Source organism: Lissotriton vulgaris, chromosome 5 (genome assembly GCF_964263255.1).
Source record: "Lissotriton vulgaris chromosome 5, aLisVul1.2, whole genome shotgun sequence".
NCBI lineage: Eukaryota > Metazoa > Chordata > Amphibia > Caudata > Salamandridae > Lissotriton > Lissotriton vulgaris.
The window spans coordinates 1,340,173,114-1,340,200,617 of record NC_141693.1 but is presented as its reverse complement, the minus strand read 5'-3'; the positions used below and the strand labels follow the sequence as shown (position 1 = coordinate 1,340,200,617).

The 27,504-nt window shown below is 35.3% G+C and overlaps 1 protein-coding gene across 1 annotated transcript in view; it reads left to right on the top strand.

The window, feature by feature from the left end:
• The window catches only part of SYCP1 (synaptonemal complex protein 1), a 5,090,281-nt gene that overhangs the window by 4,917,509 nt on the left and 145,268 nt on the right, over positions 1–27,504 (top strand). The gene's annotated exons all lie outside the window — the stretch shown is intronic.

Below are 27,504 nucleotides of genomic sequence, written 5' to 3'. Positions count from 1 at the left end.
AACCTAATTAATTTACTATTCCAACTCCAGTCTACATTTAATTAGGGTAGGTGCTGGACACTGAACCTAATTAATTTGATATTCCATCTCCAATCTACATTTAATTAGGGTAGGTGCTGGACAATGAACCTAAATAATTTACAATTCCAACTCCAATCTACATTTAATTAGGGTTGCTGCTGGACACTGAACCTATTAAATTTACTATTCCAACTCCAATCTACATTTAATTAGGGTAGGTGTTGGACACTGAACCAATTTAATTTAGTATTCCACCTCTAATCTACTGTTAATTAGGGTAGGTGCTGGACACTGACCTATTAAATTTACTATTCCAACTCCAATCTACATTTAATTAGGGTAGGTGTTGGACACTGAACCAATTTAATTTACTATTCCACCTCTAATCTACTGTTAATTAGGGTAGGTGCTGGACACTGAACCTAAATAATTTACTATTCCAACTCCAATCTACATTTAATTAGGGTAGGTGCTGGACACTGAACCTATTAAATTTACTATTCCAACTCCAATCTACATTTAATTAGGGTAGGTGTTGGACACTGAACCCATTTAATTTACTATTCCAACTCCAATCTACTGTTAATTAGGGTAGGTGCTGGACACTTAACCCATTAAATTTACTATTCCTAGTCCAATCTACATTTAATTAGAGTAGGTGCTGGACACTGAACCTATTTAATTTACTATTCCAACTCCAATCTACATTTAATTAGGGTAGGTGCTGGACAATAAACCTAAATAATTTACAATTCCAACTCCAATCTACATTTAATTAGGGTTGCTGCTGGACACTGAACCTATTAAATTTACTATTCCAACTCCAATCTACATTTAATTAGGGTAGGTGCTGGACACTGAACCTAATTAATTTAATACTCCAACTCGATTCTACATTTATTTAGGGTAGGTGCTGGACAATGAACCTAAATAATTTACAATTCCAACTCCAATCTACATTTAATTAGGGTAGGTGCTGGACACTGAACCTATGTAATTAGGTATTCCAACTCCAATCTACATTTAACTAGGGTAGGTGTTGGACACTGAACCTATTTAATTTACTATTCCAACTCCAATCTACATTTAATTAAGGTAGGTGCTGGACACTGAACCTAAATAATTTACTATTCCAACTCCAATCTACATTTAATTAGGGTAGGTGCTGGACACTGAGCCTATTAAATTTACTATTCCAACTCCAATCTACATTTAATTAGGGTAGGTGTTGGACACTGAACCCATTTAATTTACTATTCCAACTCCAATCTACTGTTAATTAGGGTAGGTGCTGGACACTGAACCTAAATAATTTACTATTCCAACTCCAATCTACATTTCATTAGGGTAGGTGCTGGACACTGAACCTATTAAATTTACTATTCCAACTCCAATCTACTGTTAATTAGGGTAGGTGCTGGACACTTAACCTATTAAATCTACTATTCCTAGTCCAATCTACATTTAATTAGAGTAGGTGCTGGACACTGAACCTATTTAATTTACTATTTCAACTCCAATCTACATTTAATTAGGGTAGGTGTTGGACACTGAACCTATTTAATTTACTATTCCAACTCCAGTCTACATTTAATTAGGGTAGGTGCTGGACACTGAACCTAATTAATTTGATATTCCAACTCCAATCTACATTTAATTAGGGTAGGTGCTGGACAATGTACCTAAATAATTTACAATTCCAACTCCAATCTACATTTATTTAGGGTTGCTGCTGGACGCTGAACTTATTAAATTTACTATTCCAACTCCAATCTACATTTAATTTGGGTAGGTGGTGGACACTGATCCTATGTAATTTAGTATTGCAACTCCAATCTACATTTAACTAGGGTAGGTGTTGGACACTGAACCTATTTAATTTACTATTCCAACTCCAATCTACATTTAATTAGGGTAGGTGCTGGACACTGAACCTAATTAATTTACCATTCCAACTCCAATCTACATTTAACCCCTTCAGTGCTGATGACAAAGCCAGCTCGTCATGGGTGTTACCTGCCCTGTGCTTATGATGAGCTGGCTTTGTCATGAACAATGGGATCTCAAAGAGTTCAGCACCCAGCGGGAAAACCCATTGCAGCCAAGGTGTTAATTAAGGTAGGTGCTGGACACTGTCCCTAAATAATTTACTATTCCAACTCCAATCTACATTTGACTAGGGTAGGTGTTGGACACTGAACCTATTTAATTTACTATTCCAACTCCAATCTACATTTAATTAGGGTAGGTGCTGGACACTGAACCTATTTAATTTACTATTCCAACTCCAATCTACATTTAATTAGAGTAGGTGCTGGACACTGAACCTATTAAATTTACTATTCCAACTCCAATCTACATTTAATTAGGGTAGGTGTTGGACACTGAACCCATTTAAGTTACTATTCCAACTCCAATCTACTGTTAATTAGGGTAGGTGCTGGACACTTAACCTATTAAATGTCTTATTCCTAGTCCAATCTACATTTAATTAGAGTAGGTGCTGGACACTGAACCTAAATAATTTACAATTCCAACTCCAATCTATATTTAATTAGGGTAGGTGCTGGACACTAAACCTATATAATTTATTATTCTAACTCCAGTCTACATTTAATTAGGGTAGGTGCTGGACACTGAACCTATTACATTTACTATTCCAACTCCAATCTACATTTAATTAGGGTAGGTGTTGGACACTGAACCTATTTAATTTACTATTCCAACTCCAATCTACATTTAATTAGGGTAGGTGCTGGACACTGAACCTAATTAATTTAATATTCCAACTACAATCTACATTTAATTAGGGTAGGTGCTGGACAATGAACCTAAATAATTTACAATTCTAACTCTAATCTACATTTAATTAGGGTTGCTGCTGGACACTGAACCTAATTAACTTACCATTCCAACTCCAATCTACATTTAATTAAGGTAGGTGCTGGACACTGAACCTAAATAATTTACTATTCCAACTCCAATCTACATTTAATTAGGTTAGGTGCTGGACACTGAACCTTTTAAATTTACTATTCCAACTCCAATCTACATTTATTTAGGGTAGGTGTTGGACACTGAACCCATTTAATTTACTATTCCAACTCCAATCTACTGTTAATTAGGGTAGGTGCTGGACACTGAACCTAAATAATTTACTATTCCAACTCCAATCTACATTTAATTAGGGTAGGTGCTGGACACTGAACCTATTAAATTTACTATTCCAACTCCAATCTACTGTTAATTAGGGTAGGTGCTGGACACTTAACCCATTTAATTTACTATTCCAACTCCAATCTACTGTTAATTAGGGTAGGTGCTGGACACTGAACCTAAATAATTTACTATTCCAACTCCAATCTACATTTAATTAGGGTAGGTGCTGGACACTGAACCTATTAAATTTACTATTCCAACTCCAATCTACTGTTAATTAGGGTAGGTGCTGGACACTTAACCCATTAAATTTACTATTCCTAGTCCAATCTACATTTAATTAGAGTAGGTGCTGGACACTGAACTTCTTTAATTTACTATTCCAACTCCAATCTACATTTAATTAGGGTAGGTGCTGGACACTGAACCTATTACATTTACTATTCCAACTCAAATCTACATTTAATTAGGGTAGGTGCTGGACACTGAACCTATGTAATTTAGTATTCCAACTCCAATCTACATTTAACTAGGGTAGGTGTTGGACACTGAACCTATTTAATTTACTATTCCAACTCCAATCTACATTTAATTAGGGTAGGTGCTGGACACTGAACCTAAATAATTTAATATTCCAACTCCAATCTACATTTATTTAGGGTAGGTGCTGGACAATAAACCTAAATAATTTACAATTCCAACTCCAATCTACATTTAATTAGGGTTGCTGCTGGACACTGAACCTATTAAATGTACTATTCAAACTCCAATCTACATTTAATTAGAGTAGGTGCTGGACACTGAACCTAATTAATTTAATATTCCAACTCGATTCTACATTTATTTAGGGTAGATGATGGACACTGAACCTAAATAATTTACTATTCCAACTCCAATCTACATTTAATTAGGGTAGGTGCTGGACACTGATCCTATGTAATTTAGTATTCCAACTCCAATCTACATTTAACTAGGGTAGGTGTTGGACACTGAACCTATTTAATTTACTATTCCAACTCCAATCTACATTTAATTAGGGCAGGTGCTGGACACTGAACCTAATTAATTTACCATTCCAACTCCAATCTACATTTAATTAGGGTAGGTGCTGGACACTGAACCTATTAAATTTACTATTCCAACTCCAATCTACATTTAATTAGGGTAGGTGTTAGACACTAAACCCATTTAATTTACTATTCCAACTCCAATCTACTGTTAATTAGGGTAGGTGCTGGACACTGAACCTAAATAATTTACTATTCCAACTCCAATCTACATTTAATTAGGGTAGGTGCTGGACACTGAACCTATGAAATTTAGTATTCCAACTCCAATCTACATTTAATTAGGGTAGGTGTTGGACACTGAACCCATTTAATTTACTATTCCAACTCCAATCTACTGTTAATTAGGGTAGGTGTTGGACACTAAACCTATATAATTTATTATTCTAACTCCAGTCTACATTTAATTAGGGTAGGTGCTGGACACTGAACCTATTACATTTACTATTCCAACTCCAATCTACATTTAATTAGGGTAGGTGTTGGACACTGAACCTATTTAATTTACTATTCCAACTCCAATCTACATTTAATTAGGGTAGGTGCTGGACACTGAGCCTAATTAATTTAATATTCCAACTACAATCTACATTTAATTAGGGTAGGTGCTGGACAATGAACCTAAATAATTTACAATTCTAACTCTAATCTACATTTAATTAGGGTTGCTGCTGGACACTGAACCTAATTAACTTACCATTCCAACTCCAATCTACATTTAATTAAGGTAGGTGCTGGACACTGAACCTAAATAATTTACTATTCCAACTCCAATCTACATTTAATTAGGGTAGGTGCTGGACACTGAACCTTTTAAATTTACTATTCCAACTCCAATCTACATTTATTTAGGGTAGGTGTTGGACACTGAACCCATTTAATTTACTATTCCAACTCCAATCTACTGTTAATTAGGGTAGGTGCTGGACACTGAACCTAAATAATTTACTATTCCAACTCCAATCTACATTTAATTAGGGTAGGTGCTGGACACTGAACCTATTAAATTTACTATTCCAACTCCAATCTACTGTTAATTAGGGTAGGTGCTGGACACTTAACCCATTTAATTTACTATTCCAACTCCAATCTACTGTTAATTAGGGTAGGTGCTGGACACTGAACCTAAATAATTTACTATTCCAACTCCAATCTACATTTAATTAGGGTAGGTGCTGGACACTGAACCTATTAAATTTACTATTCCAACTCCAATCTACTGTTAATTAGGGTAGGTGCTGGACACTTAACCCATTAAATTTACTATTCCTAGTCCAATCTACATTTAATTAGAGTAGGTGCTGGACACTGAACTTCTTTAATTTACTATTCCAACTCCAATCTACATTTAATTAGGGTAGGTGCTGGACACTGAACCTATTACATTTACTATTCCAACTCAAATCTACATTTAATTAGGGTAGGTGCTGGACACTGAACCTATGTAATTTAGTATTCCAACTCCAATCTACATTTAACTAGGGTAGGTGTTGGACACTGAACCTATTTAATTTACTATTCCAACTCCAATCTACATTTAATTAGGGTAGGTGCTGGACACTGAACCTAAATAATTTAATATTCCAACTCCAATCTACGTTTATTTAGGGTAGGTGCTGGACAATAAACCTAAATAATTTACAATTCCAACTCCAATCTACATTTAATTAGGGTTGCTGCTGGACACTGAACCTATTAAATTTACTATTCAAACTCCAATCTACATTTAATTAGAGTAGGTGCTGGACACTGAACCTAATTAATTTAATATTCCAACTCGATTCTACATTTATTTAGGGTAGATGATGGACACTGAACCTAAATAATTTACTATTCCAACTCCAATCTACATTTAATTAGGGTAGGTGCTGGACACTGATCCTATGTAATTTAGTATTCCAACTCCAATCTACATTTAACTAGGGTAGGTGTTGGACACTGAACCTATTTAATTTACTATTCCAACTCCAATCTACATTTAATTAGGGCAGGCACTGGACACTGAACCTAATTAATTTACCATTCCAACTCCAATCTACATTTAATTAGGGTAGGTGCTGGACACTGAACCTATTAAATTTACTATTCCAACTCCAATCTACATTTAATTAGGGTAGGTGTTAGACACTAAACCCATTTAATTTACTATTCCAACTCCAATCTACTGTTAATTAGGGTAGGTGCTGGACACTGAACCTAAATAATTTACTATTCCAACTCCAATCTACATTTAATTAGGGTAGGTGCTGGACACTGAACCTATGAAATTTAGTATTCCAACTCCAATCTACATTTAATTAGGGTAGGTGTTGGACACTGAACCCATTTAATTTACTATTCCAACTCCAATCTACTGTTAATTAGGGTAGGTGCTGGACACTTAACCTATTAAATCTACTATTCCTAGTCCAATCTACATTTAATTAGAGTAGGTGCTGGACACTGAACCTATTTAATTTACTATTTCAACTCCAATCTACATTTAATTAGGGTAGGTGCTGGACACTGAACCTATTAAATGTACTATTCCAACTCCAATCTACATTTAATTAGGGTAGGTGTGAGACACTGAACCTATTTAATTTACTATTCCAACTCCAATCTACATTTAATTAGAGTAGGTGCTGGACACTAAACCTAATTAATTTACTATTCCAACTCCAGTCTACATTTAATTAGGGTAGGTGCTGGACACTGAACCTAATTAATTTGATATTCCAACTCCAATCTACATTTAATTAGGGTAGGTGCTGGACAATGAACCTAAATAATTTACAATTCCAACTCCAATCTACATTTAATTAGGGTTGCTGCTGGACACTGAACTTATTAAATTTACTATTCCAACTCCAATCTACATTTAATTAGGGTAGGTGGTGGACACTGATCCTATGTAATTTAGTATTCCAACTCCAATCTACATTTAACTAGGGTAGGTGTTGGACACTGAACCTATTTAATTTACTATTCCAACTCCAATCGACATTTAATTAGGGTAGGTGCTGGACACTGAACCTAATTAATTTACGATTCCAACTCCAATCTACATTTAATTAAGGTAGGTGCTGGACACTGAACCTAAATAATTTACTATTCCAACTCCAATCTACATTTAATTAGGGTAGGTGCTTAACAATAAACCTAAATAATTTACAATTCCAACTCCAATCTACATTTAATTAGGGTTGCTGCTGGACACTGAACCTATTAAATTTACTATTCCAACTCCAATCTACATTTAATTAGGGTAGGTGCTGGATACTGAACCTAATTAATTTAATACTCCAACTCGATTCTACATTTATTTAGGGTAGGTGCTGGACAATGAACCTAAATAATTTACAATTCCAACTCCAATCTACATTTAATTAGGGTTGCTGCTGGACACTGAACCTATTAAATTTACTATTCCAACTCCAATCTACATTTAATTAGGGTAGGTGCTGGACACTGAACCTATGTAATTTAGTATTCCAACTCCAATCTACATTTAACTAGGGTAGGTGTTGGACACTGAACCTATTTAATTTACTATTCCAACTCCAATCTACATTTAATTAAGGTAGGTGCTGGACACTGAACCTAAATAATTTACTATTCCAACTCCAATCTACATTTAATTAGGGTAGGTGCTGGACACTGAGCCTATTAAATGTACTATTCCAACTCCAATCTACATTTAATTAGGGTAGGTGTTGGACACTGAACCCATTTAATTTACTATTCCAACTCCAATCTACTGTTAATTAGGGTAGGTGCTGGACACTGAACCTAAATAATTTACTCTTCCAACTCCAATCTACATTTCATTAGGGTAGGTGCTGGACACTGAACCTATTAAATTTACTATTCCAACTCCAATCTGCTGTTAATTAGGGTAGGTGCTGGACACTTAACCTATTAAATCTACTATTCCTAGTCCAATCTACATTTAATTAGAGTAGGTGCTGGACACTGAACCTATTTAATTTACTATTTCAACTCCAATCTACATTTAATTAGGGTAGGTGTTGGACACTGAACCTATTTAATTTACTATTCCAACTCCAATCTACATTTAATTAGAGTAGGTGCTGGACACTAAACCTAATTAATTTACTATTCCAACTCCAATCTACATTTAATTAGGGTTGCTGCTGGACACTGAACTTATTAAATTTACTATTCCAACTCCAATCTACATTTAATTTGGGTAGGTGGTGGACACTGATCCTATGTAATTTAGTATTGCAACTCCAATCTACATTTAACTAGGGTAGGTGTTGGACACTGAACCTATTTAATTTACTATTCCAACTCCAATCTACATTTAATTAGGGTAGGTGCTGGACACTGAACCTAATTAATTTACCATTCCAACTCCAATCTACATTTAACCCCTTCAGTGCTGATGACAAAGCCAGCTCGTCATGGGTGTTACCTGCCCTGTGCTTATGATGAGCTGGCTTTGTCATGAACAATGGGATCTCAAAGAGTTCAGCACCCAGCGGGAAAACCCATAGCAGCCAAGGTGTTAATTAAGGTAGGTGCTGGACACTGTCCCTAAATAATTTACTATTCCAACTCCAATCTACATTTGACTAGGGTAGGTGCTGGACACTGAACCTATTTAATTTACTATTCCAACTCCAATCTACATTTAATTAGGTTAGGTGCTGGACACTGAACCTTTTAAATTTACTATTCCAACTCCAATCTACATTTATTTAGGGTAGGTGTTGGACACTGAACCCATTTAATTTACTATTCCAACTCCAATCTACTGTTAATTAGGGTAGGTGCTGGACACTGAACCTAAATAATTTACTATTCCAACTCCAATCTACATTTAATTAGGGTAGGTGCTGGACACTGAACCTATTAAATTTACTATTCCAACTCCAATCTACTGTTAATTAGGGTAGGTGCTGGACACTTAACCCATTTAATTTACTATTCCAACTCCAATCTACTGTTAATTAGGGTAGGTGCTGGACACTGAACCTAAATAATTTACTATTCCAACTCCAATCTACATTTAATTAGGGTAGGTGCTGGACACTGAACCTATTAAATTTACTATTCCAACTCCAATCTACTGTTAATTAGGGTAGGTGCTGGACACTTAACCCATTAAATTTACTATTCCTAGTCCAATCTACATTTAATTAGAGTAGGTGCTGGACACTGAACTTCTTTAATTTACTATTCCAACTCCAATCTACATTTAATTAGGGTAGGTGCTGGACACTGAACCTATTACATTTACTATTCCAACTCAAATCTACATTTAATTAGGGTAGGTGCTGGACACTGAACCTATGTAATTTAGTATTCCAACTCCAATCTACATTTAACTAGGGTAGGTGTTGGACACTGAACCTATTTAATTTACTATTCCAACTCCAATCTACATTTAATTAGGGTAGGTGCTGGACACTGAACCTAAATAATTTAATATTCCAACTCCAATCTACATTTATTTAGGGTAGGTGCTGGACAATAAACCTAAATAATTTACAATTCCAACTCCAATCTACATTTAATTAGGGTTGCTGCTGGACACTGAACCTATTAAATGTACTATTCAAACTCCAATCTACATTTAATTAGAGTAGGTGCTGGACACTGAACCTAATTAATTTAATATTCCAACTCGATTCTACATTTATTTAGGGTAGATGATGGACACTGAACCTAAATAATTTACTATTCCAACTCCAATCTACATTTAATTAGGGTAGGTGCTGGACACTGATCCTATGTAATTTAGTATTCCAACTCCAATCTACATTTAACTAGGGTAGGTGTTGGACACTGAACCTATTTAATTTACTATTCCAACTCCAATCTACATTTAATTAGGGCAGGTGCTGGACACTGAACCTAATTAATTTACCATTCCAACTCCAATCTACATTTAATTAGGGTAGGTGCTGGACACTGAACCTATTAAATTTACTATTCCAACTCCAATCTACATTTAATTAGGGTAGGTGTTAGACACTAAACCCATTTAATTTACTATTCCAACTCCAATCTACTGTTAATTAGGGTAGGTGCTGGACACTGAACCTAAATAATTTACTATTCCAACTCCAATCTACATTTAATTAGGGTAGGTGCTGGACACTGAACCTATGAAATTTAGTATTCCAACTCCAATCTACATTTAATTAGGGTAGGTGTTGGACACTGAACCCATTTAATTTACTATTCCAACTCCAATCTACTGTTAATTAGGGTAGGTGTTGGACACTAAACCTATATAATTTATTATTCTAACTCCAGTCTACATTTAATTAGGGTAGGTGCTGGACACTGAACCTATTACATTTACTATTCCAACTCCAATCTACATTTAATTAGGGTAGGTGTTGGACACTGAACCTATTTAATTTACTATTCCAACTCCAATCTACATTTAATTAGGGTAGGTGCTGGACACTGAGCCTAATTAATTTAATATTCCAACTACAATCTACATTTAATTAGGGTAGGTGCTGGACAATGAACCTAAATAATTTACAATTCTAACTCTAATCTACATTTAATTAGGGTTGCTGCTGGACACTGAACCTAATTAACTTACCATTCCAACTCCAATCTACATTTAATTAAGGTAGGTGCTGGACACTGAACCTAAATAATTTACTATTCCAACTCCAATCTACATTTAATTAGGGTAGGTGCTGGACACTGAACCTTTTAAATTTACTATTCCAACTCCAATCTACATTTATTTAGGGTAGGTGTTGGACACTGAACCCATTTAATTTACTATTCCAACTCCAATCTACTGTTAATTAGGGTAGGTGCTGGACACTGAACCTAAATAATTTACTATTCCAACTCCAATCTACATTTAATTAGGGTAGGTGCTGGACACTGAACCTATTAAATTTACTATTCCAACTCCAATCTACTGTTAATTAGGGTAGGTGCTGGACACTTAACCCATTTAATTTACTATTCCAACTCCAATCTACTGTTAATTAGGGTAGGTGCTGGACACTGAACCTAAATAATTTACTATTCCAACTCCAATCTACATTTAATTAGGGTAGGTGCTGGACACTGAACCTATTAAATTTACTATTCCAACTCCAATCTACTGTTAATTAGGGTAGGTGCTGGACACTTAACCCATTAAATTTACTATTCCTAGTCCAATCTACATTTAATTAGAGTAGGTGCTGGACACTGAACTTCTTTAATTTACTATTCCAACTCCAATCTACATTTAATTAGGGTAGGTGCTGGACACTGAACCTATTACATTTACTATTCCAACTCAAATCTACATTTAATTAGGGTAGGTGCTGGACACTGAACCTATGTAATTTAGTATTCCAACTCCAATCTACATTTAACTAGGGTAGGTGTTGGACACTGAACCTATTTAATTTACTATTCCAACTCCAATCTACATTTAATTAGGGTAGGTGCTGGACACTGAACCTAAATAATTTAATATTCCAACTCCAATCTACGTTTATTTAGGGTAGGTGCTGGACAATAAACCTAAATAATTTACAATTCCAACTCCAATCTACATTTAATTAGGGTTGCTGCTGGACACTGAACCTATTAAATTTACTATTCAAACTCCAATCTACATTTAATTAGAGTAGGTGCTGGACACTGAACCTAATTAATTTAATATTCCAACTCGATTCTACATTTATTTAGGGTAGATGATGGACACTGAACCTAAATAATTTACTATTCCAACTCCAATCTACATTTAATTAGGGTAGGTGCTGGACACTGATCCTATGTAATTTAGTATTCCAACTCCAATCTACATTTAACTAGGGTAGGTGTTGGACACTGAACCTATTTAATTTACTATTCCAACTCCAATCTACATTTAATTAGGGCAGGCACTGGACACTGAACCTAATTAATTTACCATTCCAACTCCAATCTACATTTAATTAGGGTAGGTGCTGGACACTGAACCTATTAAATTTACTATTCCAACTCCAATCTACATTTAATTAGGGTAGGTGTTAGACACTAAACCCATTTAATTTACTATTCCAACTCCAATCTACTGTTAATTAGGGTAGGTGCTGGACACTGAACCTAAATAATTTACTATTCCAACTCCAATCTACATTTAATTAGGGTAGGTGCTGGACACTGAACCTATGAAATTTAGTATTCCAACTCCAATCTACATTTAATTAGGGTAGGTGTTGGACACTGAACCCATTTAATTTACTATTCCAACTCCAATCTACTGTTAATTAGGGTAGGTGCTGGACACTTAACCTATTAAATCTACTATTCCTAGTCCAATCTACATTTAATTAGAGTAGGTGCTGGACACTGAACCTATTTAATTTACTATTTCAACTCCAATCTACATTTAATTAGGGTAGGTGCTGGACACTGAACCTATTAAATGTACTATTCCAACTCCAATCTACATTTAATTAGGGTAGGTGTGAGACACTGAACCTATTTAATTTACTATTCCAACTCCAATCTACATTTAATTAGAGTAGGTGCTGGACACTAAACCTAATTAATTTACTATTCCAACTCCAGTCTACATTTAATTAGGGTAGGTGCTGGACACTGAACCTAATTAATTTGATATTCCAACTCCAATCTACATTTAATTAGGGTAGGTGCTGGACAATGAACCTAAATAATTTACAATTCCAACTCCAATCTACATTTAATTAGGGTTGCTGCTGGACACTGAACTTATTAAATTTACTATTCCAACTCCAATCTACATTTAATTAGGGTAGGTGGTGGACACTGATCCTATGTAATTTAGTATTCCAACTCCAATCTACATTTAACTAGGGTAGGTGTTGGACACTGAACCTATTTAATTTACTATTCCAACTCCAATCGACATTTAATTAGGGTAGGTGCTGGACACTGAACCTAATTAATTTACGATTCCAACTCCAATCTACATTTAATTAAGGTAGGTGCTGGACACTGAACCTAAATAATTTACTATTCCAACTCCAATCTACATTTAATTAGGGTAGGTGCTTAACAATAAACCTAAATAATTTACAATTCCAACTCCAATCTACATTTAATTAGGGTTGCTGCTGGACACTGAACCTATTAAATTTACTATTCCAACTCCAATCTACATTTAATTAGGGTAGGTGCTGGATACTGAACCTAATTAATTTAATACTCCAACTCGATTCTACATTTATTTAGGGTAGGTGCTGGACAATGAACCTAAATAATTTACAATTCCAACTCCAATCTACATTTAATTAGGGTTGCTGCTGGACACTGAACCTATTAAATTTACTATTCCAACTCCAATCTACATTTAATTAGGGTAGGTGCTGGACACTGAACCTATGTAATTTAGTATTCCAACTCCAATCTACATTTAACTAGGGTAGGTGTTGGACACTGAACCTATTTAATTTACTATTCCAACTCCAATCTACATTTAATTAAGGTAGGTGCTGGACACTGAACCTAAATAATTTACTATTCCAACTCCAATCTACATTTAATTAGGGTAGGTGCTGGACACTGAGCCTATTAAATGTACTATTCCAACTCCAATCTACATTTAATTAGGGTAGGTGTTGGACACTGAACCCATTTAATTTACTATTCCAACTCCAATCTACTGTTAATTAGGGTAGGTGCTGGACACTGAACCTAAATAATTTACTCTTCCAACTCCAATCTACATTTCATTAGGGTAGGTGCTGGACACTGAACCTATTAAATTTACTATTCCAACTCCAATCTGCTGTTAATTAGGGTAGGTGCTGGACACTTAACCTATTAAATCTACTATTCCTAGTCCAATCTACATTTAATTAGAGTAGGTGCTGGACACTGAACCTATTTAATTTACTATTTCAACTCCAATCTACATTTAATTAGGGTAGGTGTTGGACACTGAACCTATTTAATTTACTATTCCAACTCCAATCTACATTTAATTAGAGTAGGTGCTGGACACTAAACCTAATTAATTTACTATTCCAACTCCAATCTACATTTAATTAGGGTTGCTGCTGGACACTGAACTTATTAAATTTACTATTCCAACTCCAATCTACATTTAATTTGGGTAGGTGGTGGACACTGATCCTATGTAATTTAGTATTGCAACTCCAATCTACATTTAACTAGGGTAGGTGTTGGACACTGAACCTATTTAATTTACTATTCCAACTCCAATCTACATTTAATTAGGGTAGGTGCTGGACACTGAACCTAATTAATTTACCATTCCAACTCCAATCTACATTTAACCCCTTCAGTGCTGATGACAAAGCCAGCTCGTCATGGGTGTTACCTGCCCTGTGCTTATGATGAGCTGGCTTTGTCATGAACAATGGGATCTCAAAGAGTTCAGCACCCAGCGGGAAAACCCATAGCAGCCAAGGTGTTAATTAAGGTAGGTGCTGGACACTGTCCCTAAATAATTTACTATTCCAACTCCAATCTACATTTGACTAGGGTAGGTGCTGGACACTGAACCTATTTAATTTACTATTCCAACTCCAATCTACATTTAATTAGAGTAGGTGCTGGACACTGAACCTATTAAATTTACTATTCCAACTCCAATCTACATTTAATTAGGGTAGGTGTTGGACACTGAACCCATTTAATTTACTATTCCAACTCCAATCTACTGTTAATTAGGGTAGGTGCTGGACACTTAACCTATTAAATGTACTATTCCTAGTCCAATCTACATTTAATTAGAGTAGGTGCTGGACACTGAACCTAAATAATTTACAATTCCAACTCCAATCTATATTTAATTAGGATAGGTGCTGGACACTAAACCTATATAATGTATTATTCTAACTCCAGTCTACATTTAATTAGGGTAGGTGCTGGACACTGAACCTATTACATTTACTATTCCAACTCCAATCTACATTTAATTAGGGTAGGTGTTGGACACTGAACCTATTTAATTTACTATTCCAACTCCAATCTACATTTAATTAGGGTAGGTGCTGGACACTGAACCTAATTAATTTAATATTCCAACTCCAATCTACATTTAATTAGGGTAGGTGCTGGACAATGAACCTAAATAATTTACAATTCTAACTCTAATCTACATTTAACCCCTTCGATGCTGATGACGAGCTCAGCTCGTCATCACCCACGGGGGTCGTGTGCTGATGACGAGCTGAGCTCGTTATGGTGCCACTAAAATGGCATTTTGCAGCACACAGCGGGAAAACGCCTAGCATCCAAGTGGTTAATTAGGGTTGCTGCTGGACACTGAACCTAATTAACTTACCATTCCAACTCCAATCTACATTTAATTAAGGTAGGTGCTGGAAACTGAACCTAAATAATTTACTATTCCAACTCCAATCTACATTTAATTAGGGTAGGTGCTGGACACTGAACCTTTTAAATTTACTATTCCAACTCCAATCTACATTTAATTAGGGTAGGTGTTGGACACTGAACCCATTTAATTTACTATTCCAACTCCAATCTACTGTTAGTTAGGGTAGGTGCTGGACACTGAACCTAAATAATTTACTATTCCAACTCCAATCTACATTTAATTAGGGTAGGTGCTGGACACTGAACCTATTAAATTTACTATTCCAACTCCAATCTACATTTAATTAGGGTAGGTGTTGGACACTGAACCCATTTAATTTACTATTCCAACTCCAATCTACTGTTAATTAGGGTAGGTGCTGGACACTTAACCCATTAAATTTACTATTCCTAGTCCAATCTACATTTAGTTAGAGTAGGTGCTGGACACTGAACTTCTTTAATTTACTATTCCAACTCCAATCTACATTTAATTAGGGTAGGTGCTGGACACTGAACCTATTACATTTACTATTCCAACTCCAATCTACATTTAATTAGGGTAGGTGCTGGACACTGAACCTATGTAATTTAGTATTCCAACTCCAATCTACATTTAACTAGGGTAGGTGTTGGACACTGAACCTATTTAATTTACTATTCCAACTCCAATCTACATTTAATTAGGGTAGGTGCTGGACACTGAACCTAAATAATTTAATATTCCAACTCAAATCTACATTTAATTAGGGTAGGTGCTGGACAATAAACCTAAATATTTCACAATTCCAACTCCAATCTACATTTAATTAGGGTTGCTGCTGGACACTGAACCTATTAAATTTACTATTCAAACTCCAATCTACATTTAATTAGGGTAGGTGCTGGACACTGAACCTAATTAATTTAATATTCCAACTCGATTCTACATTTATTTAGGGTAGATGATGGACAATGAACCTAAATAATTTACAATTCCAACTCCAATCTACATTTAATTAGGGTTGCTGCTGGACACTGAACCTATTAAATTTACTATTCCAACTCCAATCTACTGTTAATTAGGGTAGGTGCTGGACACTGAACCTAAATAATTTACTATTCCAACTCCAATCTACATTTAATTAGGGTAGGTGCTGGACACTGATCCTATGTAATTTAGTATTCCAACTCCAACCTACATTTAACTAGGGTAGGTGTTGGACACTGAACCTATTTAATTTACTATTCCAACTCCAATCTACATTTAATTAGGGTAGGTGCTGGACACTGAACCTAATTAATTTACCATTCCAACTCCAATCTACATTTAATTAGGGTAGGTGCTGGACACTGAACCCATTTAATTTACTATTCCAACTCCAATCTACTGTTAATTAGGGTAGGTGCTGGACACTGAACCTAAATAATTTACTATTCCAACTCCAATCTACATTTAATTAGTGTAGGTGCTGGACACTGAACCTATTAAATTTAGTATTCCAACTCCAATCTACATTTAATTAGGGTAGGTGTTGGACACTGAACCCATTTAATTTACTATTCCAACTCCAATCTACTGTTAATTAGGGTAGGTTTTGGACACTTAACCTATTAAATCTACTATTCCTAGTCCAATCTACATTTAATTAGAGTAGGTGCTGGACACTGAACCTATTTAATTTACTATTTCAACTCCAATCTACATTTAATTAGGGTAGGTGCTGGACACTGAACCTATTAAATTTACTATTCCAACTCCAATCTACATTTAATTAGGGTAGGTGTAGGACACTGAACCTATTTAATTTACTATTCAAACTCCAATCTACATTTAATTAGAGTAGCTGCTGGACACTAAACCAAATTAATTTACTATTCCAACTCCAGTCTACATTAAATTAGGGTAGGTGCTGGACACTGAACCTAATTAATTTGATATTCCAACTCCAATCTACATTTAATTAGGGTAGGTGCTGGACAATGAACCTAAATAATTTACAATTCCAACTCCAATCTACATTTAATTAGGGTTGCTGCTGGACACTGAACTTATTAAATTTACTATTCCAACTCCAATCTACATTTAATTAGGGTAGGTGGTGGACACTGATCCTATGTAATTTACTATTCCAACTCCAATCTACATTTAACTAGGGTAGGTGTTGGACACTGAACCTATTTAATTTACTATTCCAACTCCAATTGACATTTAATTAGGGTAGGTGCTGGACACTGAACCTATTACATTTACTATTCCAACTCCAATCTACATTTAATTAGGGTAGGTGTTGGACACTGAACCTATTTAATTTACTATTCCAACTCCAATCTACATTTAATTAGAGTAGGTGCTGGACACTGAACCTAATTAATTTACTATTCCAACTCCAGTCTACATTTAATTAGGGTAGGTGCTGGACACTGAACCTAATTAATTTGATATTCCATCTCCAATCTACATTTAATTAGGGTAGGTGCTGGACAATGAACCTAAATAATTTACAATTCCAACTCCAATCTACATTTAATTAGGGTTGCTGCTGGACACTGAACCTATTAAATTTACTATTCCAACTCCAATCTACATTTAATTAGGGTAGGTGTTGGACACTGAACCATTTTAATTTACTATTCCACCTCTAATCTACTGTTAATTAGGGTAGGTGCTGGACACTGAACCTATTAAATTTACTATTCCAACTCCAATCTACATTTAATTAGGGTAGGTGTTGGACACTGAACCAATTTAATTTACTATTCCACCTCTAATCTACTGTTAATTAGGGTAGGTGCTGGACACTGAACCTATTAAATTTACTATTCCAACTCCAATCTACATTTAATTAGAGTAGGTGCTGGACACTGAACCTAATTAATTTAATATTCCAACTCGATTCTACATTTATTTAGGGTAGATGATGGACAATGAACCTAAATAATTTACAATTCCAACTCCAATCTACATTTAATTAGGGTTGCTGCTGGACACTGAACCTATTAAATTTACTATTCCAACTCCAATCTACTGTTAATTAGGGTAGGTGCTGGACACTGAACCTAAATAATTTACTATTCCAACTCCAATCTACATTTAATTAGGGTAGGTGCTGGACACTGATCCTGTGTAATTGAGTATTCCAACTCCAATCTACATTTAACTAGGGTAGGTGTTGGACACTGAACCTATTTAATTTACTATTCCAACTCCAATCTACATTTAATTAGGGCAGGTGCTGGACACTGAACCTAATTAATTTACCATTCCAACTCCAATCTACATTTAATTAGGGTAGGTGCTGGACACTGAACCTATTAAATTTACTATTCCAACTCCAATCTACATTTAATTAGGGTAGGTGTTAGACACTAAACCCATTTAATTTACTATTCCAACTCCAATCTACTGTTAATTAGGGTAGGTGGTGGACACTGATCCTATGTAATTTAGTATTCCAACTCCAATCTACATTTAACTATGGTAGGTGTTGGACACTGAACCTATTTAATTTACTATTCCAACTCCAATTGACATTTAATTAGGGTAGGTGCTGGACACTGAACCTATTACATTTACTATTCCAACTCCAATCTACATTTAATTAGGGTAGGTGTTGGACACTGAACCTATTTAATTTACTATTCCAACTCCAATCTACATTTAATTAGAGTAGGTGCTGGACACTGAACCTAATTAATTTACTATTCCAACTCCAGTCTACATTTAATTAGGGTAGGTGCTGGACACTGAACCTAATTAATTTGATATTCCATCTCCAATCTACATTTAATTAGGGTAGGTGCTGGACAATGAACCTAAATAATTTACAATTCCAACTCCAATCTACATTTAATTAGGGTTGCTGCTGGACACTGAACCTATTAAATTTACTATTCCAACTCCAATCTACATTTAATTAGGGTAGGTGTTGGACACTGAACCAATTTAATTTAGTATTCCACCTCTAATCTACTGTTAATTAGGGTAGGTGCTGGACACTGACCTATTAAATTTACTATTCCAACTCCAATCTACATTTAATTAGGGTAGGTGTTGGACACTGAACCAATTTAATTTACTATTCCACCTCTAATCTACTGTTAATTAGGGTAGGTGCTGGACACTGAACCTATTAAATTTACTATTCCAACTCCAATCTACATTTAATTAGAGTAGGTGCTGGACACTGAACCTAATTAATTTAATATTCCAACTCGATTCTACATTTATTTAGGGTAGATGATGGACAATGAACCTAAATAATTTACAATTCCAACTCCAATCTACATTTAATTAGGGTTGCTGCTGGACACTGAACCTATTAAATTTACTATTCCAACTCCAATCTACTGTTAATTAGGGTAGGTGCTGGACACTGAACCTAAATAATTTACTATTCCAACTCCAATCTACATTTAATTAGGGTAGGTGCTGGACACTGATCCTATGTAATTTAGTATTCCAAATCCAATCTACATTTAACTAGGGTAGGTGTTGGACACTGAACCTATTTCATTTACTATTCCAACTCCAATCTACATTTAATTAGGGCAGGTGCTGGACACTGAACCTAATTAATTTACCATTCCAACTCCAATCTACATTTAATTAGGGTAGGTGCTGGACACTGAACCTATTAAATTTACTATTCCAACTCCAATCTACATTTAATTAGGGTAGGTGTTAGACACTAAACCCATTTAATTTACTATTCCAACTCCAATCTACTGTTAATTAGGGTAGGTGCTGGACACTGAACCTAAATAATTTACTATTCCAACTCCAATCTACATTTAATTAGGGTAGGTGCTGGACACTGAACCTATGAAATTTAGTATTCCAACTCCAATCTACATTTAATTAGGGTAGGTGTTGGACACTGAACCCATTTAATTTACTATTCCAACTCCAATCTACTGTTAATTAGGGTAGGTGCTGGACACTTAACCTATTAAATCTACTATTCCTAGTCCAATCTACATTTAATTAGAGTAGGTGCTGGACACTGAACCTATTTAATTTACTATTTCAACTCCAATCTACATTTAATTAGGGTAGGTGCTGGACACTGAACCTATTAAATTTACTATTCCAACTCCAATCTACATTTAATTAGGGTAGGTGTTAGACACTAAACCTATTTAATTTACTATTCCAACTCCAATCTACTGTTAATTAGGGTAGGTGCTGGACACTGAACCTAAATAATTTACTATTCCAACTCCAATCTACATTTAATTAGGGTAGGTGCTGGACACTGAACCTATGAAATTTAGTATTCCAACTCCAATCTACATTTAATTAGGGTAGGTGTTGGACACTGAACCCATTTAATTTACTATTCCAACTCCAATCTACTGTTAATTAGGGTAGGTGCTGGACACTTAACCTATTAAATCTACTATTCCTAGTCCAATCTACATTTAATTAGAGTAGGTGCTGGACACTGAACCTATTTAATTTACTATTTCAACTCCAATCTACATTTAATTAGGGTAGGTGCTGGACACTGAACCTATTAAATTTACTATTCCAACTCCAATCTACATTTAATTAGGGTAGGTGTGAGACACTGAACCTATTTAATTTACTATTCCAACTCCAATCTACATTTAATTAGAGTAGGTGCTGGACACTAAACCTAATTAATTTACTATTCCAACTCCAGTCTACATTTAATTAGGGTAGGTGCTGGACACTGAACCTAATTAATTTGATATTCCAACTCCAATCTACATTTAATTAGGGTAGGTGCTGGACAATGAACCTAAATAATTTACAATTCCAACTCCAATCTACATTTAATTAGGGTTGCTGCTGGACACTGAACTTATTAAATTTACTATTCCAACTCCAATCTACATTTAATTAGGGTAGGTGGTGGACACTGATCCTATGTAATTTAGTATTCCAACTCCAATCTACATTTAACTAGGGTAGGTGTTGGACACTGAACCTATTTAATTTACTATTCCAACTCCAATCGACATTTAATTAGGGTAGGTGCTGGACACTGAACCTAATTAATTTACGATTCCAACTCCAATCTACATTTAATTAAGGTAGGTGCTGGACACTGAACCTAAATAATTTACTATTCCAACTCCAATCTACATTTAATTAGGGTAGGTGCTGGACAATAAACCTAAATAATTTACAATTCCAACTCCAATCTACATTTAATTAGGGTTGCTGCTGGACACTGAACCTATTAAATTTACTATTCCAACTCCAATCTACATTTAATTAGGGTAGGTGCTGGATACTGAACCTAATTAATTTAATACTCCAACTCGATTCTACATTTATTTAGGGTAGGTGCTGGACAATGAACCTAAATAATTTACAATTCCAACTCCAATCTACATTTAATTAGGGTTGCTGCTGGACACTGAACCTATTAAATTTACTATTCCAACTCCAATCTACATTTAATTAGGGTAGGTGCTGGACACTGAACCTATGTAATTTAGTATTCCAACTCCAATCTACATTTAACTAGGGTAGGTGTTGGACACTGAACCTATTTAATTTACTATTCCAACTCCAATCTACATTTAATTAAGGTAGGTGCTGGACACTGAACCTAAATAATTTACTATTCCAACTCCAATCTACATTTAATTAGGGTAGGTGCTGGACACTGAGCCTATTAAATTTACTATTCCAACTCCAATCTACATTTAATTAGGGTAGGTGTTGGACACTGAACCCATTTAATTTACTATTCCAACTCCAATCTACTGTTAATTAGGGTAGGTGCTGGACACTGAACCTAAATAATTTACTCTTCCAACTCCAATCTACATTTCATTAGGGTAGGTGCTGGACACTGAACCTATTAAATTTACTATTCCAACTCCAATCTGCTGTTAATTAGGGTAGGTGCTGGACACTGAGCCTATTAAATTTACTATTCCAACTCCAATCTACATTTAATTAGGGTAGGTGTTGGACACTGAACCCATTTAATTTACTATTCCAACTCCAATCTACTGTTAATTAGGGTAGGTGCTGGACACTGAACCTAAATAATTTACTATTCCAACTCCAATCGACATTTAATTAGGGTAGGTGCTGGACACTGAACCTAATTAATTTACGATTCCAACTCCAATCTACATTTAATTAAGGTAGGTGCTGGACACTGAACCTAAATAATTTACTATTCCAACTCCAATCTACATTTAATTAGGGTAGGTGCTGGACAATAAACCTAAATAATTTACAATTCCAACTCCAATCTACATTTAATTAGGGTTGCTGCTGGACACTGAACCTATTAAATTTACTATTCCAACTCCAATCTACATTTAATTAGGGTAGGTGCTGGATACTGAACCTAATTAATTTAATACTCCAACTCGATTCTACATTTATTTAGGGTAGGTGCTGGACAATGAACCTAAATAATTTACAATTCCAACTCCAATCTACATTTAATTAGGGTTGCTGCTGGACACTGAACCTATTAAATTTACTATTCCAACTCCAATCTACATTTAATTAGGGTAGGTGCTGGACACTGAACCTATGTAATTTAGTATTCCAACTCCAATCTACATTTAACTAGGGTAGGTGTTGGACACTGAACCTATTTAATTTACTATTCCAACTCCAATCTACATTTAATTAAGGTAGGTGCTGGACACTGAACCTAAACAATTTACTATTCCAACTCCAATCTACATTTAATTAGGGTAGGTGCTGGACACTGAGCCTATTAAATTTACTATTCCAACTCCAATCTACATTTAATTAGGGTAGGTGTTGGACACTGAACCCATTTAATTTACTATTCCAACTCCAATCTACTGTTAATTAGGGTAGGTGCTGGACACTGAACCTAAATAATTTACTCTTCCAACTCCAATCTACATTTCATTAGGGTAGGTGCTGGACACTGAACCTATTAAATTTACTATTCCAACTCCAATCTACTGTTAATTAGGGTAGGTGCTGGACACTTAACCTATTAAATCTACTATTCCTAGTCCAATCTACATTTAATTAGAGTAGGTGCTGGACACTGAACCTATTTAATTTACTATTTCAACTCCAATCTACATTTAATTAGGGTAGGTGCTGGACACTGAACCTATTAAATTTACTATTCCAACTCCAATCTACATTTGATTAGGGTAGGTGTGAGACACTGAACCTATTTAATTTACTATTCCAACTCCAATCTACATTTAATTAGAGTAGGTGCTGGACACTAAACCTAATTAATTTACTATTCCAACTCCAGTCTACATTTAATTAGGGTAGGTGCTGGACACTGAACCTAATTAATTTGATATTCCAACTCCAATCTACATTTAATTAGGGTAGGTGCTGGACAATGAACCTAAATAATGTACAATTCCAACTCCAATCTACATTTAATTAGGGTTGCTGCTGGACACTGAACTTATTAAATTTACTATTCCAACTCCAATCTACATTTAATTAGGGTAGGTGGTGGACACTGATCCTATGTAATTTAGTATTCCAACTCCAATCTACATTTAACTAGGGTAGGTGTTGGACACTGAACCTATTTAATTTACTATTCCAACTCCAATCGACATTTAATTAGGGTAGGTGCTGGACACTGAACCTAATTAATTTACGATTCCAACTCCAATCTACATTTAATTAAGGTAGGTGCTGGACACTGAACCTAAATAATTTACTATTCCAACTCCAATCTACATTTAATTAGGGTAGGTGCTGGACAATAAACCTAAATAATTTACAATTCCAACTCCAATCTACATTTAATTAGGGTTGCTGCTGGACACTGAACCTATTAAATTTACTATTCCAACTCCAATCTACATTTAATTAGGGTAGGTGCTGGATACTGAACCTAATTAATTTAATACTCCAACTCGATTCTACATTTATTTAGGGTAGGTGCTGGACAATGAACCTAAATAATTTACAATTCCAACTCCAATCTACATTTAATTAGGGTTGCTGCTGGACACTGAACCTATTAAATTTACTATTCCAACTCCAATCTACATTTAATTAGGGTAGGTGCTGGACACTGAACCTATGTAATTTAGTATTCCAACTCCAATCTACATTTAACTAGGGTAGGTGTTGGACACTGAACCTATTTAATTTACTATTCCAACTCCAATCTACATTTAATTAAGGTAGGTGCTGGACACTGAACCTAAATAATTTACTATTCCAACTCCAATCTACATTTAATTAGGGTAGGTGCTGGACACTGAGCCTATTAAATTTACTATTCCAACTCCAATCTACATTTAATTAGGGTAGGTGTTGGACACTGAACCCATTTAATTTACTATTCCAACTCCAATCTACTGTTAATTAGGGTAGGTGCTGGACACTGAACCTAAATAATTTACTCTTCCAACTCCAATCTACATTTCATTAGGGTAGGTGCTGGACACTGAACCTATTAAATTTACTATTCCAACTCCAATCTGCTGTTAATTAGGGTAGGTGCTGGACACTTAACCTATTAAATCTACTATTCCTAGTCCAATCTACATTTAATTAGAGTAGGTGCTGGACACTGAACCTATTTAATTTACTATTTCAACTCCAATCTACATTTAATTAGGGTAGGTGTTGGACACTGAACCTATTTAATTTACTATTCCAACTCCAATCTACATTTAATTAGAGTAGGTGCTGGACACTAAACCTAATTAATTTACTATTCCAACTCCAGTCTACATTTAATTAGGGTAGGTGCTGGACACTGAACCTAATTAATTTGATATTCCAACTCCAATCTACATTTAATTAGGGTAGGTGCTGGACAATGTACCTAAATGATTTACAATTCCAACTCCAATCTACATTTAATTAGGGTTGCTGCTGGACACTGAACCTATTAAATTTACTATTCCAACTCCAATCTACATTTAATTTGGGTAGGTGGTGGACACTGATCCTATGTAATTTAGTATTGCAACTCCAATCTACATTTAACTAGGGTAGGTGTTGGACACTGAACCTATTTAATTTACTATTCCAACTCCAATCTACATTTAATTAGGGTAGGTGCTGGACACTGAACCTAATTAATTTACCATTCCAACTCCAATCTACATTTAACCCCTTCAGTGCTGATGACAAAGCCAGCTCGTCATGGGTGTTACCTGCCCTGTGCTTATGATGAGCTGGCTTTGTCATGAACAATGGGATCTCAAAGAGTTCAGCACCCAGCGGGAAAACCCATAGCAGCCAAGGTGTTAATTAAGGTAGGTGCTGGACACTGTCCCTAAATAATTTACTATTCCAACTCCAATCTACATTTGACTAGGGTAGGTGCTGGACACTGAACCTATTTAATTTACTATTCCAACTCCAATCTACATTTAATTAGAGTAGGTGCTGGACACTGAACCTATTAAATTTACTATTCCAACTCCAATCTACATTTAATTAGGGTAGGTGTTGGACACTGAACCCATTTAATTTACTATTCCAACTCCAATCTACTGTTAATTAGGGTAGGTGCTGGACACTTAACCTATTAAATGTACTATTCCTAGTCCAATCTACATTTAATTAGAGTAGGTGCTGGACACTGAACCTAAATAATTTACAATTCCAACTCCAATCTATATTTAATTAGGATAGGTGCTGGACACTAAACCTATATAATGTATTATTCTAACTCCAGTCTACATTTAATTAGGGTAGGTGCTGGACACTGAACCTATTACATTTACTATTCCAACTCCAATCTACATTTAATTAGGGTAGGTGTTGGACACTGAACCTATTTAATTTACTATTCCAACTCCAATCTACATTTAATTAGGGTAGGTGCTGGACACTGAACCTAATTAATTTAATATTCCAACTCCAATCTACATTTAATTAGGGTAGGTGCTGGACAATGAACCTAAATAATTTACAATTCTAACTCTAATCTACATTTAACCCCTTCGATGCTGATGACGAGCTCAGCTCGTCATCACCCACGGGGGTCGTGTGCTGATGACGAGCTGAGCTCGTTATGGTGCCACTAAAATGGCATTTTCCAGCACACAGCGGGAAAACGCCTAGCATCCAAGTGGTTAATTAGGGCTGCTGCTGGACACTGAACCTAATTAACTTACCATTCCAACTCCAATCTACATTTAATTAAGGTAGGTGCTGGAAACTGAACCTAAATAATTTACTATTCCAACTCCAATCTACATTTAATTAGGGTAGGTGCTGGACACTGAACCTTTTACATTTACTATTCCAACTCCAATCTACATTTAATTAGGGTAGGTGTTGGACACTGAACCCATTTAATTTACTATTCCAACTCCAATATACTGTTAATTAGGGTAGGTGCTGGACACTGAACCTAAATAATTTACTATTCCAACTCCAATCTACATTTAATTAGGGTAGGTGCTGGACACTGAACCTATTAAATTTACTATTCCAACTCCAATCTACATTTAATTAGGGTAGGTGTTGGACACTGAACCCATTTAATTTACTATTCCAACTCCAATCTACTGTTAATTAGGGTAGGTGCTGGACACTTAACCCATTAAATTTACTATTCCTAGTCCAATCTACATTTAATTAGAGTAGGTGCTGGACACTGAACTTCTTTAATTTACTATTCCAACTCCAATCTACATTTAATTAGGGTAGGTGCTGGACACTGAACCTATTACATTTACTATTCCAACTCCAATCTACATTTAATTAGGGTAGGTGCTGGACACTGAACCTATGTAATTTAGTATTCCAACTCCAATCTACATTTAACTAGGGTAGGTGTTGGACACTGAACCTATTTAATTTACTATTCCAACTCCAATCTACATTTAATTAGGGTAGGTGCTGGACACTGAACCTAAATAATTTAATATTCCAACTCCAATCTACATTTAATTAGGGTAGGTGTTGGACACTGAACCCATTTAATTTACTATTCCAACTCCAATCTACTGTTAATTAGGGTAGGTGCTGGACACTTAACCTATTAAA